The sequence below is a fragment of the Parasteatoda tepidariorum genome, chromosome 6 (genome assembly GCF_982258835.1).
Source record: "Parasteatoda tepidariorum strain Cologne lab strain chromosome 6, Ptep-v5.0, whole genome shotgun sequence".
In the NCBI taxonomy this organism is placed as follows: domain Eukaryota; kingdom Metazoa; phylum Arthropoda; class Arachnida; order Araneae; family Theridiidae; genus Parasteatoda; species Parasteatoda tepidariorum.
This window is the reverse complement of record NC_141760.1, coordinates 34016688-34032907: the sequence shown is the minus strand read 5'-3', so window position 1 is coordinate 34032907 and position 16220 is coordinate 34016688. Positions and strand designations below refer to the sequence as shown.

The following is a 16220-nucleotide window of genomic DNA, read 5'->3' as shown; positions in this document are numbered from 1 at the left end:
TGTGGAACGTCAAAGAAGGATGGAACATGACCGAATTTCGACAAGCAATTCTAGAGCCCAAGAAGTATCAGAGAAACGTCAAAGAAGATTAGAAGAGGTTTTCAGCTTTCAGCTATTGGCCAATGATGATTTCGAAAGCAACTTTTGTATGCTTTTACAATTTCTGAGGCCTTTTTTTAAAAAAAATTAAAAAAAACAAGTCTCCACCTGATAGATATATTATAGGTTAGGTTACCATAGGCCTTAGGTTACCATAGCAAAGTTACATCTTCAAACATCCTCAAGAGCTATAACACATCTGCAGCAGAACTGGATATAAAGACAAAATTGCAGGACAGGAACACTTTATTTGTCCACTAATCTTCAGATTTCCTGCCATGTTTTAAAAAACTTTATTTGTGAAAACCTTTAGCGTGGCGGACAGCTGGCCGCATTTGGCGGCTAGTTTATTAATAAGTTATTAAAATATGGACGTTTGTTTCGTTTTCTTAGGAGAATTCTTCTAACAGTCTTTGGTTAAGTCATAGTAAATAATAAATAAGTAAAAAATAGCTACCAATTGAAAATTAGTAAAAAAGTAATTAAATTTTTTAATATTTTAAGTTCAAACTCATGAATGCCAAATAGTCAAAAAACTTAAAAAATCCCTAGCTTTAATAATGTTGTGGTGGATATAATTGTTAATGTGATTAATATGGTAGCTGTAAGAATCTTGGTTCAGCACTCTCCCTAAAAAAATGTTTTTTTATTACAAGTATTTCGTTATTCGACATATTAATGATAAAACATTTGTATCCGCAATCGAAGTGCGTGGCATTTTCAGTGGTATATATTAATCAGGAAAAATAAGATTTTAGTGGTTAATGTATCAGAAATTTTTTTCCTTCACTTTTAATGACAAAACGAATTCACATTAATTTTGAGTATGCTTGCTTGACTTTTATATCGATTTAGGTAGTGCTAAATAAAATAAGGCAACAATCTTTATATTCAGCTTCTAGTAAATCTACAATAAAATAATTCAGATACCATTGTTTCTTTTTACCCTGATTTTTACCTACTTGGAAAATGTCACAGCAATAATTAGGTAAAGAATAAAATTTGTACCCTAAGGATTTTCAAAATAAAATTTTTATTTATTTATTTTTTGTTTTCCAAAGAAACCTTCATTTTAACTTAAACGTTTGTATAAAAAGGCAAGATAATTATTTTATATTGTGTTACAGTTCTTAACATATAGTTGACCGGCAACTTTTCTGAAAATTTTCCAAAGTGCCCGGCTATTGCTTTTGAAAGTGAATGTGGAAGTAAAGCAATATAAATAACCTTTAATTCTTTTTATTTATTATTCAACTCTTAACATTTCTTTTTCGTGTGATAAAAGGTATAATAATCATCTACGTTGCTGCCAACTCTTCCGGTTTTCCCGGCAGATTTTATTTTCATATTTAAAGTGCTAGCAAAATTCATGTTATTTCATTAAACTTTTTGAATTATATTAATAATTATAAATGAGTTTGACTACCACTACATATAAATAATTACAAATATATTAAGAGCATATAAGTTATCTCAATGGCGAATTTCAACCTGGTTAAAATATAAATATCTTTTTGAGTAAAACTGTTATTCGGTAATTTTTAACTACCACTTGGAAAATCCATTCTCGAAAAGAACGAATGTTGGCAGGTATGCATCTATGTGTACTTGTACACCTAGCTAGATCATGTATTTTGGCAAGGTACCTGCCCGCGCAAGCGGGCACTAGACCTCTGATCTGTGATATGCCCTAGGGCGATTGAGACTAATGACATTGGACTTGTACACCACAAGTTTTGCAAATTTATCAGGTTTCGTAAAATTATAATAAATTGGTAGAGAAATAAATAGTAAAACTTGAAAAGTAAGGAAAATTACGCCCACTTTTTAAAATAGTCACCACGAGATCACTGCTAACCTGATTGCTATGACTCGTAACCGGTCATCAACGCTTAGCCTCGAAAACACGAGTTAACTCGTGACCGGTCAGCAAAGTGTTACACAGACTTTTTGAAAATAACTTAGGAACACGGTTATTTTTCTATCAACTTTTCACATCGTTCCGGGTTTGTAATGGAAATTATCCACAAGCTTTGATGAAATTTTTATAATAGTTGCAGTAATATATATGAATGCTCAAAGGAATATTTTATCTTGTTTCATTTACTAATAAGTTATTAAAATATGGATATTTTTTTCGCTTTCTTAGGAAAATCCATCTAACAGTCTTTGGTTAAATCATAGTAAATAATAAATAAATAAAAAATAGCTACCAATTTAAAATTAGTAAAAAAGTAATGAAATTTTTCAATTTTTCAGTTCTACATATAAATTTTTTTTCGAAGAACAAAGATCTTGAGTAATCCCTAGCTTTACTCATGTGCTGGTGGATATGATTGTGAATAATATGGTATCTGTAAGAATCGTGGTTCAGTACTCTCCCTAAAAAAATTTTTTTTTTTTTTATTACAATTGTTTCGTTGTTCGACATATTAATGATAAAACATTTGAATCCTTAGTCGAAGTGCTTGACATTTTCAGTGGTATACATTAATCAGGGAATATAAGATTTTAGTGATTAATATATCAAATTTTTTTTCTTCTTAACTTTAACGACAAAACGAATCCACACTAATTTTGAGTATGCTTGCTTGACTTTTATATCAATTTAGGTAATGCTAAATAAAATAAGGCTAACAATCATAATCTTCAGCTTCTAGTAAATCTACAATAAAATAATTCAGATAGCATTGTTTCTTTTTACCCTCATTATAGCTACTTGGAAAATGCCACTGTAATAATTAGGTTAAAAATACAATTTGTATCCTAAGGATTTTCAAAATAAAAAAAAGACATTATTAAATATTACTTATTTATTGTTTTCCAAAAAACCTTCGTTTTAACTTAAAAGTTTGTATAAAAAGGCAAGATAATTATTTTATATTGTGTTACAGTTCTTAATAACTCGGGACGCTTTTCTAGTGAAGCTTATCTTAGTCTCTTGTACTTAAGAGTTCGTAAAACTTTTTACTTGCGAAAGTTTCTTATTTAGCAACCACTGCAAACTATACTAAAAAACCAGTGGTAAGCATGGGTGAAAGCCTTTATATAGAAAGACGGAAAAGAGAAAAACCTGGTACGTAAAACATTTCATTTCAGCATTTTTTTCGAAAAAAATGAAATATCTGTATCTATCAAGATTTCTTTTATAATTCTGGCATATATATAAAACTGCGTCTTTTCCAAGATAAAGTAGATATTGTTGAAAAATTAAAAAAAAGAATAAGTTAACTCCTCCCCAAAACTAACTATAACTGAAATGGTTTTACTACCAGCCTTTCCTCTTTTCCGTCTCGCTTTCACCCCTGGTGGTAAGTAGTATATTGTTAAAAAACAGCTACCAGTTTAAATTTGCTATAAAAGTAATCATTATTTCAATTTTTATATAATTCTTTTAAAAACAATAGTGTAACCGAAAAATATTAATGAGTCAATATCAGAAATCTGCTTGTTATTAATTACTATGGTTAACTACTTTTCGAGAAAATATAAAAATATCTTGTACAGAAAATAATTTTTTTTTTTATCCTTTTACAGTCAGATAAAACAACTATCTGTAGATACTATTTAATTTTCTCAACAGTAAAAATTAGATTTTTTTTCTATACATAAACATTAATTGCCTCTTTAACACTAGGCTTACAGCCGTTTCTTATCTACCTATCTTTAGGAACATGCGTCATTTACTCATATGTGGTGGTTATCTTAGCATCATCCCCGCCAGGGGTGAACGGCACTTACAGAGATGCCAACTTGCTCCGGACCACAAATATATATTTTAAAGTGGCAGCAAATATAGATTATCAATTGTGATTCTTGGTTTAATAAATTCAATTCAGTAGATTTTTATCCATCACTATTTCTAAACAATTCGTAGGCTTATATAATTCATCACTTTTTAAAAGTTAGCAAAATATATCTAATATTTGCTAATTTAGTTTGTCGTTACTTACCGTTTGGCCAGACGGGCAAGTCATGTAAAATTAGAGTGGCATTGAACGTGTTAAAAATACAGATAAATCCCTTTATCTTTAGGCTTTCGCATTTTATTTCTGATTTGCACAGTCATGTGTACTCTGCGATACCAATGTCATTTATGATTATAATAAAAAGATCTGAAAACTGTGTGAATATTACTGTCTAAAGTTAACTTTATGAACTTTGAAAGACGCATGTATGACAACCCATTAATAGGAAAGTGGTTGTAACAAATTTTCGAGTAATGGAGAATATCGTTAACCAAATAATTTTGATTATTTAAGAATTCATATGCCAGAGCTGCCTAACTTTCAACACTTTATGGGAAAACATTTCCGAGTAGTAATAAATTTTTATTTAAATCTGATTCTATGTTAACTCTTGTTGTTGACGTATGCCTATTTAGGCAGAGGGGGTGCATCTATGGCCAAGAATTCGATTTCTGCCAATTCGTAATTTTGACCTGAATCAGAGAACGATCGATCTCCAATCCAGTACCGCTAGAGGTTTTGATTTGTTATGGGAACATGGAGGACTTTTGCGACCCGACAGATTTAACGTGCATCAGTCACTTTACTACAGTTTTCGGCCGGTGGGGTTCGAGCCGACGTACTCTCGGACATGGGCCCGGCGCCCTACCGACCAGGCTATCCCTGCCCATGTTATCTCTTACACCACTTTATGTGATAATTATTTTATTTTCATAGTTCGCATAAAAAGTCACTTTTTATCAGTTCTTTCGATGTGATGATTTTAAAATTTATGAAAATATTTGAAAGCAATAGTTTCTGGTTGTCCCCCACTATGTAAAATGTTTTGCAAAAGGCGTAGTAGTTGGCTGCCCTAATATATGCAAGAATGCTTGTTCATTGGAAAAACAGTTAATAGTTTATAATTAAATGTAAACAAATAGAACTGTTACGAGCCTTGAATGTTTTTAAAAGAGATTAAAAAATAAAATTTAGTTTTTAATGTATGAGTAGTTCCTTTCATATATTTTTTTAAAGGAAATATGTTTGTATAAGAATTGCACCCTAGAATTCTCTAAATATTAAAATTATATTTCGAAAAAATAAATTTCTACTAGCATTAATTTGAACTTTTTACCACTATTAAAAACCTTTCTCAATCAACAAGGAACCCCCTTTTATAATTTTAATTTTTAAAAAGGCATACGAATAAAGAGATTTTATTCATAAATTATTTATACACGTTTTAGAAAAAACCCGTGCAGGATTTCTCAATATTAAACAGACTTTTTGAAAATAACTTAGGAATTTTGCTACCAGTTTTTCATATCGTTCGGGGTTTTCAATGGAAAATATCCACAAGCTTTGATAAAATTTTTATAGTAGTTGCAGTTCTATACATGAATACTCAAAGGAATATCTTGTTTCATTTATGATACCTTTTCATCATTTAGGGTATTTAACTACCATATTCATGCATGTACTGATTGAGAAATAATATTAATAAATTATTAAAAATATGGACGTTAGTTGCGTTTTCTTAGGTGAATCCTTCTAACTGTCTTTGGTTAAGTCATAGTAAATAATAAATGAGTAAAAAATAGCTACCAATTTAAAATTAGTAAAAAAGTAATTATATTTTTTAATTTTTCTCATTACATTACAACTAGGACTGGGCTATAAATCGATATATCGCGACATATCGATTTAACGCCTATATCGGCAAACCGATACAGCAACTTTCATTCCAAGCGATGCATCAGAAATCTGATTTAAGCCGTCGAGCGACGAAGACGATATAACGATATAGCGATACACGCAAGGACTTTCTCTTTCGTTCCGATGCCAACTCGCGCTGTGGAAGACGATATTGTTTCGTTATGTTGAGACGGCCTTGACTGATGAGCGGTAGAATCAGAATCACTTTTGAGACCTTATATCGTTATATCACATGTTCGTTTTCGCACCTTCGCGATTTGAAATCGTTTCTTGTAGATTATTTTCAATGGGATTAACTTCGTGATCGCCGTCGTAACCTTGTTCTGAACGCAATCTATTATTGAAAAGAATTTATAAAGAAAAGTTTCTTCATTAATTAGGTAAGTTTTTTATTTATTTTCTGACAAAACTTTTTTTATATTTTTAAATGTGAAAATTATCGGAAATCTAATTTAAGGCACCCATAAGGAATTAAATTACAAAGTAAATAAATTTGTTAGGTTATTTTTTTACTTTCTTTTAATTTATTAAAAACCTTTCGGATAAAACTTCTAATAATTTAATGGGCTTCTATTACTGATTTTAAATTTATAAATCTTGAGTTGTTTTTATTTTTAGAAATAAAGTTAAAACAAAACTTATTTTTTTGGCATAAGTCAATAAACTTTATTTGTTCAAAAGAATTTGAAAAGTTTGCGAATTTTATTCATTTCTTTTTTTTTATCAATTACTACTTCGTTTTATTAGAGAGTAAAATCATTTTTTTTTTTTTTTAATTTTCGTTTTATATTATTAGTTAATTAGCTAAATATATTACCGAATATCACAATTCTTTTGTTTTTATTTTTAAGAATTTAATTAAGAAACTTTGCCTTACTTTGTTTTTCGTTCATAATTCGGTCATTATTTAATTTAATTTAATTATTTATATGAAATAATAATAAAAATAGTGTTTAAGAAGCATTTTTTTTCTAAAATTTATTTAGCTCTTTGTTTTAAGCATACAAATAATTTTTTAACGAGCTTATTTTTTAAATTTTGTTCCTATGCTGTTAGGTAAATATATTGATAAATTTCACTTTTATTTATTTTTTTATTTTTAAACTAAGAAATCTTTTGTTATTTGCGTGATCATTTTTAGAAAATATAACAAAACTTGTGTTTACTTCTTCATTAAGAATTTGAACATTACGATCGAACTTAATAATTCTGTAATTATTTACGCATAATAGTACAAGCAAATATTGATTTGTTAAAAAAGTTTCTTTTTTTAAAAAAAAAAAAAATTTTAACACTTTGTTTTAAGTGTATAATGAATTTCTTAACAAACTTTTTTTTAAATTTTTTAAATTTTCTTTCAATAATTTCAGCTAGATATCTTTATAAAATTCCTTCAGCTAGATATCTTTATAAACTGAGAAATCTTTCAGAGAACGAAAATTTTAAGAAATTATTACAAATCTTATGTTTACTTTTTAGTTTAAAATTCGAACATTTTTAATTTTAAACTTCGGCTTTTAGTCAATCTAACTTTTATTTTAATTAAAATATATTTTGAAATTTTAAAATCAGCTTTTGTTTAATAACAATATTTTTTTTCATTAAGGGTGTTTTAGGGGTTAACTTAAATTAAGACTGCTTATACCTTATAAACGATAAAGAAGTGCAAATATTTCATTCTGTATCTACACACATTTTTTCAATAAATATTTTAAGTAAGATTTGTTCATCTTAGTCAATTTATTTAATATCTTTCTTTAGCAAAACATATATATTTTCAAATTTATAAATTGATTTAAATCAATATGCGTATGAAGTCTTGATAGAAATCTGACTTTCTGTGCCTTACAAGTAAATGAAATTAAATAATACTATATCGCGATACATCGCTATATCGCGATGCAAAACTGACGATATATCACGATATATAATTTCTAATATCGCCCAGTCCTAATTACAACCATAAACAATTAAGATTAAAAAATTAAATAATCCCTAGCTTTAATGATGTGCTGGTGGATATAATTGTTAATATGAATAATATGGTGACTGTAAGAATGGTTTTAATAAATTCAATTTAGTAGATTTTCATCCATTAATATTTCTAAATGATTCGTAGGCTTATACAATTCAGCATTTTATATTTTCAAAACTTACATATCAGTTATTTACCGTTTTTTTAAAATTATTTTTGCGTGTCCGGAGCAGTTGGCATCTCTGCACTTAGAGAGCTATGTAATTATATGCTATAAGAAAAAAGAATGAAAATATCATACATATATTTATGAAATATTCTTGTATTTTACTTTTCAATACCCGAACTAAGCAACTGAAATCTTCAAAATCTGACATCAATTGACATTCTGGGTTTGTTCTTTCGATTATTGCTTATTGCAGCAGTTGTTTCATTTGAGATAACGATATCGGGTAACGGATTGAAGTATTGTTGGTACATTCCTATTTATTATTGATGTGATAATTGCATATTTACTCAAAATTTTGTCTAAATTTCGATCGCGTCAAATTGACGCATATCCGTAGAGATAGGTATACCACAAAGAGAATTTCAATATTTAAACGCTTTTGAAGAAAATAGACTTCAATTTTTACTTGCCTCGATCAACGGATAAAAGTCATTACAAGAGATAAATAAAAATTCGAACGGGTTTTGTAATTTTTCTTGCAAAACTCGAAATGCGTCAAAATGCCGCGTCCCGTAAACCTAGTGTTAAATAAAGTAGGGAATTCCTACCTCTTCACGAAGCTCTGAAAAACTTAGTATGAAGAACTAAGAGTTCTTCTAGTAGTAAAGTTCGAGAACCTCTGCTTCAGAATCATTCCCTCATACCTCACTTTCGAATCTTTTTTTTTTTTAAACATTAGTGAAGATATTACAAGCTTATTAAAATTCAAAAATAGTAGTTAGGCTTTATTGATTTTTGAAATCAATCACGTACAAATTTATTTCAAAAAGAGCTATTTTATTATACAGTCGTCCCCAATTAATCGCCTATCGGATAATTGAATAACCCGTTTAGACGAATAAAATTTAATGGAACCAAATCATCTAATATGAAACTAATGTTAAACTTCCCCGTTTGAACGGATATTTGTCGTTTCTTGTCCCCGCCTAATTGCATAAAGAAGAGGTACTGAAATGAGAAAAAAAAAATTTATTTTTGAAAATTGTTGTTTCTAATCCCAAAGAATTCCATCCCAATTAGAATAATCCATAAGTACAAAAATGTCCAAAAAGTCTAAAAACAGATGAGGTTTTGAAAAAACCTCGCCGATCTTAAAATCGATACAGTTAAGAATATGCTCGGGCGAAGCCTGAGCCGTCCTACATTTAGTGCAAAGTTCGCCCCTGAACATACGAGAGATACCTGAAGTGACCACTTGCAAAGCGAGAGTAACAAGTCTGCTGGCTTCTAGGTCCCTCAAAGAGCAAGTATGCGGAGGAGGTACCATCCAGAGGTCCATAATATTTTTTTTTTTTTTCGTTGAAAAATGTTTCACCAGCTGAATGGAATTTCTGTTTTTCAGGATACAATATATGATCCCTTCAATAGGGGCTTTCTGTTCATTAGTTGGTCTTAGCTGGTTAGGGGTAAAATTGCAAAATTAATCAAATCTTGCTGCCAGTTATACATTGAAGTAAACGAAGGAGGCTTTCTCCCCTTTTTGACTTACTTCACTCATACATAATTTGGAATGTAAAAAAAAAAGAAAAAGGTACAGAGTGATTTGTTTTGTGGTCAAGAATTGTGGTCCCCTCTTGGTGTGCTATTGGCTTTGATAAGAAAAAGTTTTAAAAACCTAACACAGTAGTGTGCAGTGTGTCTTTCTTTTAAGTAGAATAATCATTGCTTAATCCATTAAATAACTCAGAGTTAGTTGCAAGTTGAGTGCGAAAAGGATTGATTTGAATTAATCGAGAAAAAACAAACAAACAAACAAAAAAGAAAAAAAACAAGGAATCTTTGACACAATAAATTTTAAAAATTCCCAAGCTAAAATAGCTCATTAATTTGAAATTTCTAAAGTTTCAAGGATTGGAAAAAATTAGTGAACATAAAAAAATTCTGAATATATTTGAAAGGAATACGCAAGTCATGAAAGTCTTAGTAGAAACTCCAATTTTAATAATTTGAGGAATTAAACGGGTATGAAAACAATCTTCAATTATAGATTTTTTCGGAAGGATCAAATTATATTTTAGTACCCATATTTATACTTTTCCATAACATTGATTTATTTTTATGTAACTTTAAATGAAATTAATATTTTATGAAACTAACAGACAGTTTTAATTATAATTGTTTATCGATCATAAAACTGAGTGTATTTAATCAAAACGCTATACTATGCATTAAATACCATAAAAAAATAAAAAATCGCAACAATTTAGAATTTAAGATTGAATATTGCTCTCCCCTTTAAATGGAAAAACCCGCTTAGTTGCATAGATTTGTCTGGGACCGATGGTAATTCCTTAAGCGGGGTTGACTTTATTTTACTATTAAAAAAATATGAGTGAATGTTTAAAGTAAAAAATATTAATTAATTTAATGTATTTCATAGGCTAAACTTTAATTAAATGAAGAAGAAAACATGCTGTTCTACGTTGTAAATCTTGACGATTCGTATATAATGAAATTTTTTTTTTAATTCTGTGGCGATTTAGGAAGATTAATATAGTATACCTGTCAACTTTTTATCCCTCAAACTGCAGAATCACATATTCTTAAATAAGTTTAATTTTTTTAAAAATAGTGGTTGTCAAAATCATTATAAATTAAGTATATAAATGCTAGGAATATATAGAAAAAGAATACATTTTACTACTACTTTAAATATAATAATCAAATTTTACGCCAAATGCTTAAAAGTTGGTACGTACTATATTATAGTGTTCTGAAAGAATGATGCAATACATTAGTCTTATGTTTTAAAATAATAATGCGACAATGTATATTCAACTGAAATTGAATTTATATCTGACTTTTTGAATTCTATATTTCAATACTCTGAGATTGTAGACCCATTTCATACATGACAACTTTTAAATCATCATCATCGAAATATATCTGGACTCATAGGGCCGTTAGCGGCATTTTTCCCATTTGCCTTGTATTGTGGTCTTTAAGGTTGTTCTTTCATGTAATTGGAATGCAATTGGAATAAAAGGAAATTAAATATTTTGTATTTTAGTTAAAATTACATCACTACAAAAATGAGCTGCCATCGGTCTGAGGTTTATGTCTTCTCTTAAGTTTTCAAAAGTAAAAATTTCATTGAATCCAGCGGTGTCACAATTTATGGTCTTTTCGAAAAATTTGAAATTTAACTTTGCAATATAATGATCTAAAAAATCTATGTTGAGGTCGCGATGTATGTTTTTATTGCGGATAAACCATCTTGCTTTTGTTATTTTCCTGAGGATTTTATTCTGGCATATTTTGAGTTTTTTAAGGAGTGATGTGGAGATGTTGCACCAAGCTGGAGATGCATAAGTTAGGATGGGACGGATCATCGAGATGAAGAGCAAACGTTTAAATCTGAGTTCCATTTTAGGGTTCTGAAGAAGGATTTGTAATCTGTGACAGGCTGTTTGTGCTTTGTTGATAACTGTTTTGACGTGATCTTTCCAATTGAATTTGCTGTTTATGACCAGACCAAGATATTTTACGTTTTTGACTATGGGTATCTATAGTTTCGTTAAAGAGAACAACTTGATTTTTTGGGAGGATAGTTTTTCTTTTATGTTGGATGATTATTAGTTTCGATTTTGCCCGTTGACTTTAAACTTCAAGTCTAGACGCCAGGTTTGTATTTCCGTTAGCTTTTCTTGGAGTTTCTGTAGGGCAATGTTGGGATTTTTGGACTTCACGACAATTCCTGTGCCATCTGAGAAAAGTGCTGTGATGCTATTAAAGTCTTGTCTGTCGATGGAAAAGTCGTAAGTAAATAATATGAATTGTATGGGCCCAAGGATGCTTCCTTGAGGAACTCCTGCTGCTATTTTTCTGTTTGTTGATTTCATGTTTTTAAAATTAACTTGAAAGTTTCGATTATGTAAGTAGGCCTGTAATAAAATGCTTAGCTATGCTAAAGAACTCCGCTGTCTGATCAATTTGCTCACAAGCCTCCACTCATTTTTGTATATGAATCATAAATTATACTCTTTTTGTCCCAAATTAGTTACTACATTTGTATACTTTTGTACTGATTATTTTATGATTTTGTTTGATTATTTTCCAGAGATTTTAAGGTATAGCACCTTAAAATCTCTGAAAATAATCAAGCAAAATCATAAAATAATCAGTACAAAAGTATCAACAACAACATTCAACAACAATCAACAACATTTACTTCAGACTAGAATTGGGGGGAGAGGGGTTGCCAAGCACCAAATATAAAGTCATGAGTGGGAAACCAGTTGGTTGAACATATGATGAAGTCGATGGGAAATTAAACATATTTCAGATTTAACAATATTAGAATATAATAATATTTACAGGGGTCAGAATAATATTAACATTTAGGCAGGTGTAATAAAATAGAAAATAATAGAAAAAATATATGCAACTATTTACATATTTACACGAGATTGACAAAAATCTGTCAACGACAAAGGAAAGGTTACAGCCACGATGGCTCAGGGGATAGAGCGTTCGCCTTCCAATGAGGTGAACCGGGTTCGAATCCCGACGATGGCTGATTTAGGAGATCCTTTGTCTCCTGGATTGCGCTCAAAATTACTAAAATTACTAGGCTGAGGAGTTTAACATTGATTGTCGTAAACCCAAAATATTGGGTCAGCTGTTCAACGACGGTTATAAAATAAAATATAAATGTCAATGATTTAGAAGATATGTAATCAGTACTGCAATTACTTAGCGTAGTAAATTTTTGATAGATATACAAACAAGGATGCTCCAGCTTTGTTAATATCTTTGTTAATATCCCTCATTCATTTACATTTTAACTGTTAAAACATGAACTGAAGAGAAAAGAGGATAAGAAGGGTCTATAAAGAGTCATAAAATTAATTACAGTTATTATTTACTAGTAAAATTCGTTAACACAAATACTGAAACAAAGACATAAAAGAACAATAAAAGTATTACAATAAGAACTATGCTCAACCTGGTAATTACCACTCGTAACGGGTTGATCGTCTTACTCTTTTAGTGGCTCGCCCGGTTGGGGCCCTATAAGGATGCTTCTCGGGTCAGCCACGGCAGGAAATGTAACAACTGTGTGAATGTTTCGTATTTTTAAACTATTTGGACGATATAGAACATGCGACATCAAGAAATTTACGGGATTAAAAGTTATCACTAAAGATTTCGAAGTTATTACTAAAAATTTGATTGAAATTACCAGCTTAACAATTTTAAATGTTATATTTACTATATTTATTTATGTCAACCTATGAATATATATTTCAAATTATGTTTATATTTATATATGTCAATATGTGTCAATTTAGATTCGATATTCAAATGTTTTTTTCCCCCAATGGCAGGCACTGAATTTGAATCTTTGCCTATCCTATGCCAGAATTGTTGCTCGTTTCGCGTTACCCAGTGGACACCTGTGAACCAAAGTCACGGAAGCCAGCAACATTGCCCACACCGCACTGCTACAAACCCGTTTATAGGGTGGGCCACATTCACACATCATACATACAACAGAGGACAGCATAAAGAGAGAGAGAGAGAGAGAGAGAGAAACATCCATGCCCAGAGCGGGATTCGAACCCGCAGCCTATGGCTTCGCAGTCAGGCACGCTAACCGCTCGGCCACCTGGCCGCCGGCCGGCGGTATATTCAAATGTTATATCTACTATATTTATCTATGTCAACCTATGTATATATATTTCAAATTATGTTTATATTTATATGTTTATATCTATATGTGTAAATTTAGTTTCGATATTCGAATGTTTATTTACCCAAGCTAAGTGCTCGTAATTTTGTATTAGCAACCACATCGACTGCTAAATTCAAAATGTTATTGCTTTAAACTTATGTAAATTTCTAGATGTATGGGATAGGGGTCGCTGCGCGGCCCAGGTGTCCAATTTTTTATAAATAAAGTAAAGTAAAGCTTAAAAATTTTGTGCATCATTATAAAATTTCGTTTTGAACTTTATGGTATATCAATATGAAAATCTTTTCTAAGAAGTCTGCTGCTGATGGCTTTGGGGGCTCTTACCATTCATTAAAGAATTTTCCCTTCAGTTTTAGCTAAGTTATCTTTGAAACTATTACTGATCGTCGTGAAGGGAAGGCAAATGAATGTATGCTGAACATCGATTCATTCTGACTCTGAAGACTTCCTCTCGAGATAAAGTTGAGCTTGTAGCGTTTCATACATAAGTTTCAATTTTATATTCAAGCATGCTATTGGTGAATGAAATTTTGAGTTTCACTGAATGAAATATACTAATTCAAATATAAAAACATAAACTTTGCTACCAGTAAAATAATTTTTTCACATAAAATGGAGAAAACTGGCATATTTGCTTAGAATACTCTTACTACTTCAATCATTTCTTTACTGCCAGATGCAGAAGTAAAACCTTATTTAGCAACCTTACAAGTTGGCAGTTGTGAATTTAAAACAATAAACTATATTTCTTGAAAAAATTATTGCAAAAGTTATACATGTTAAGAAAAATTGTACATTCGTTAATGTATATGTCTATTTAAAGTATTACCTGGTGATGTTGCCTTTGCGCATAACTTTGTAATAACGTAAAAAATTCTTTTTCTTTAGGCAAAAAAATAAACGGCAGAGAATTTTCGTTTAAGCTAAGCTGATAATTTCTAATACAATTGTCATTTAGTTTTAAAAAATATCGCAGGACGTTTATTAATAAACGAAAGGTTTAGTCGCTGGTCCGAATGACTAGTAACAAACAGATATTAATAGTCAATATACATTTTTATTGGTCCGTTTTTCGTGTCTTTATTAGAGTTTTTTATTATTTTTTAACTGATAGAATGAATTTAAATGAAAAGTTACAAAGCAGGGAGCGTGTAATGTTTATAACTGCGATGAAACATGCTATTTTATAACGAACACGAAGGCGAAAATCAAGACATGAAACAGCATACCACCCCTTTACATCGATTGCTAGTCGGGGAAGCCACTAATAATTATTTAATGGTGATCCGAGATAAACTTTAGTGGTCCCAAACCAACGGACCACCATTAATTTTGAGCCCTCTGCTCTTTATTACTATACATTTTGGTGAAAACGCAGTCTTTGTATCCTCGAAATAAATTTAAAAAGGTAATAATTAAATAAACAGTTATCTTTTTGAAGGAAAAGAAGTTTACACTATTGAGTACGAGAGTTGGGAGTTTAATGGGTTAATTTAAAAGCGTATGAATGTTTAAAAGAGATAAGTAGAATGTTCTTGAAATTCTACTTAGCACACTTATCTTTCAATCTGTCATAAATAAAACAAGATTCACGTTTATAATTCATTTTGAAAACTAATTAGTGAAGTAGAATACTTACAATGGTAGCTGTCTTAATGAGTTGACTCGACCAAGTTATGAATCAATTTGGAATGCGATTGATTCATCGAAATACCACAAAAGACGATACCAAACTTATCGGCACGTTCGACATTAGAAAAATGATTCTTCACTTCAAGTGTGAAAGCTTCCTTCTCCACCCCTCCTCTTCCTCTCACTCTTTTATTTTTTCATACTATCCAATCAACCGATGACAGTTTGAAAAATAAATTTATGGTGATAAAGTCTTCTTTAAAAAAAATGCTCCTGGTAGAAAAAATAACTTTTAATAAACTGTTCCGCTTCCAAAAAAATTGATGTAGTGATATTTTTAAGTGATTCTTGATGGATTCTGGAATTATTTTTCCTATTCTTTTTTTAAACTACAAATAATTAATTATTTGTTAATTATTAATAATCGAGTGAAATTGAACAGTTAGTATGAATGAAACTATAAGACTGTATGAATGACAATCGCAAATTTGAGATTGAATTCCAGGCCAATTAACACGTTGAATGCCACGCTAATTTTACATGGTTTGCTCGTCTGGCCACACAGTAAATAACTACAAACTAAATTTGCAAATGTAGACAGATTTTGCTAGTTTATAAAAGGTTGAACAAAATTATCTAAAAAAAAGCGGTGAATTATATAAGCCTACGAATTGTTTGAAAATAGTGGTGGATAAAAATCTACTAAATTGAATTTATTAAACCAAGAATCACAATAATTAAGTAAATTTTGAATAAATTTTCTGCAATTCCATAAAAGAGTGTAAATTTATAGTTTTATATCATGTTACACGCTGTCAGCCAGCTGTTTTTCGCGGCCTATGTGAAAGGTCAGTGTCAGCAAGCGGTGGCAGACGCAGCCTAATTGTAATTTCAGTGTCAGCCACCGATGGCTGACGCGGC

General features: G+C 30.3%; 1 protein-coding gene across 1 annotated transcript in view; it reads right to left on the bottom strand.

The window, feature by feature from the left end:
- LOC107440893 (calcitonin gene-related peptide type 1 receptor) overlaps positions 1-15470 on the bottom strand; it is a 79517-nt gene extending 64047 nt beyond the window's left edge. Inside the window, exon 1 of the mRNA XM_087165628.1 lies at positions 15307-15470. The gene's annotated coding sequence lies outside the window, so the exon portion shown is untranslated. The remainder of the gene's footprint in view (positions 1-15306) is intronic.
- Between the last annotated feature and the right edge of the window lie 750 nt (positions 15471-16220).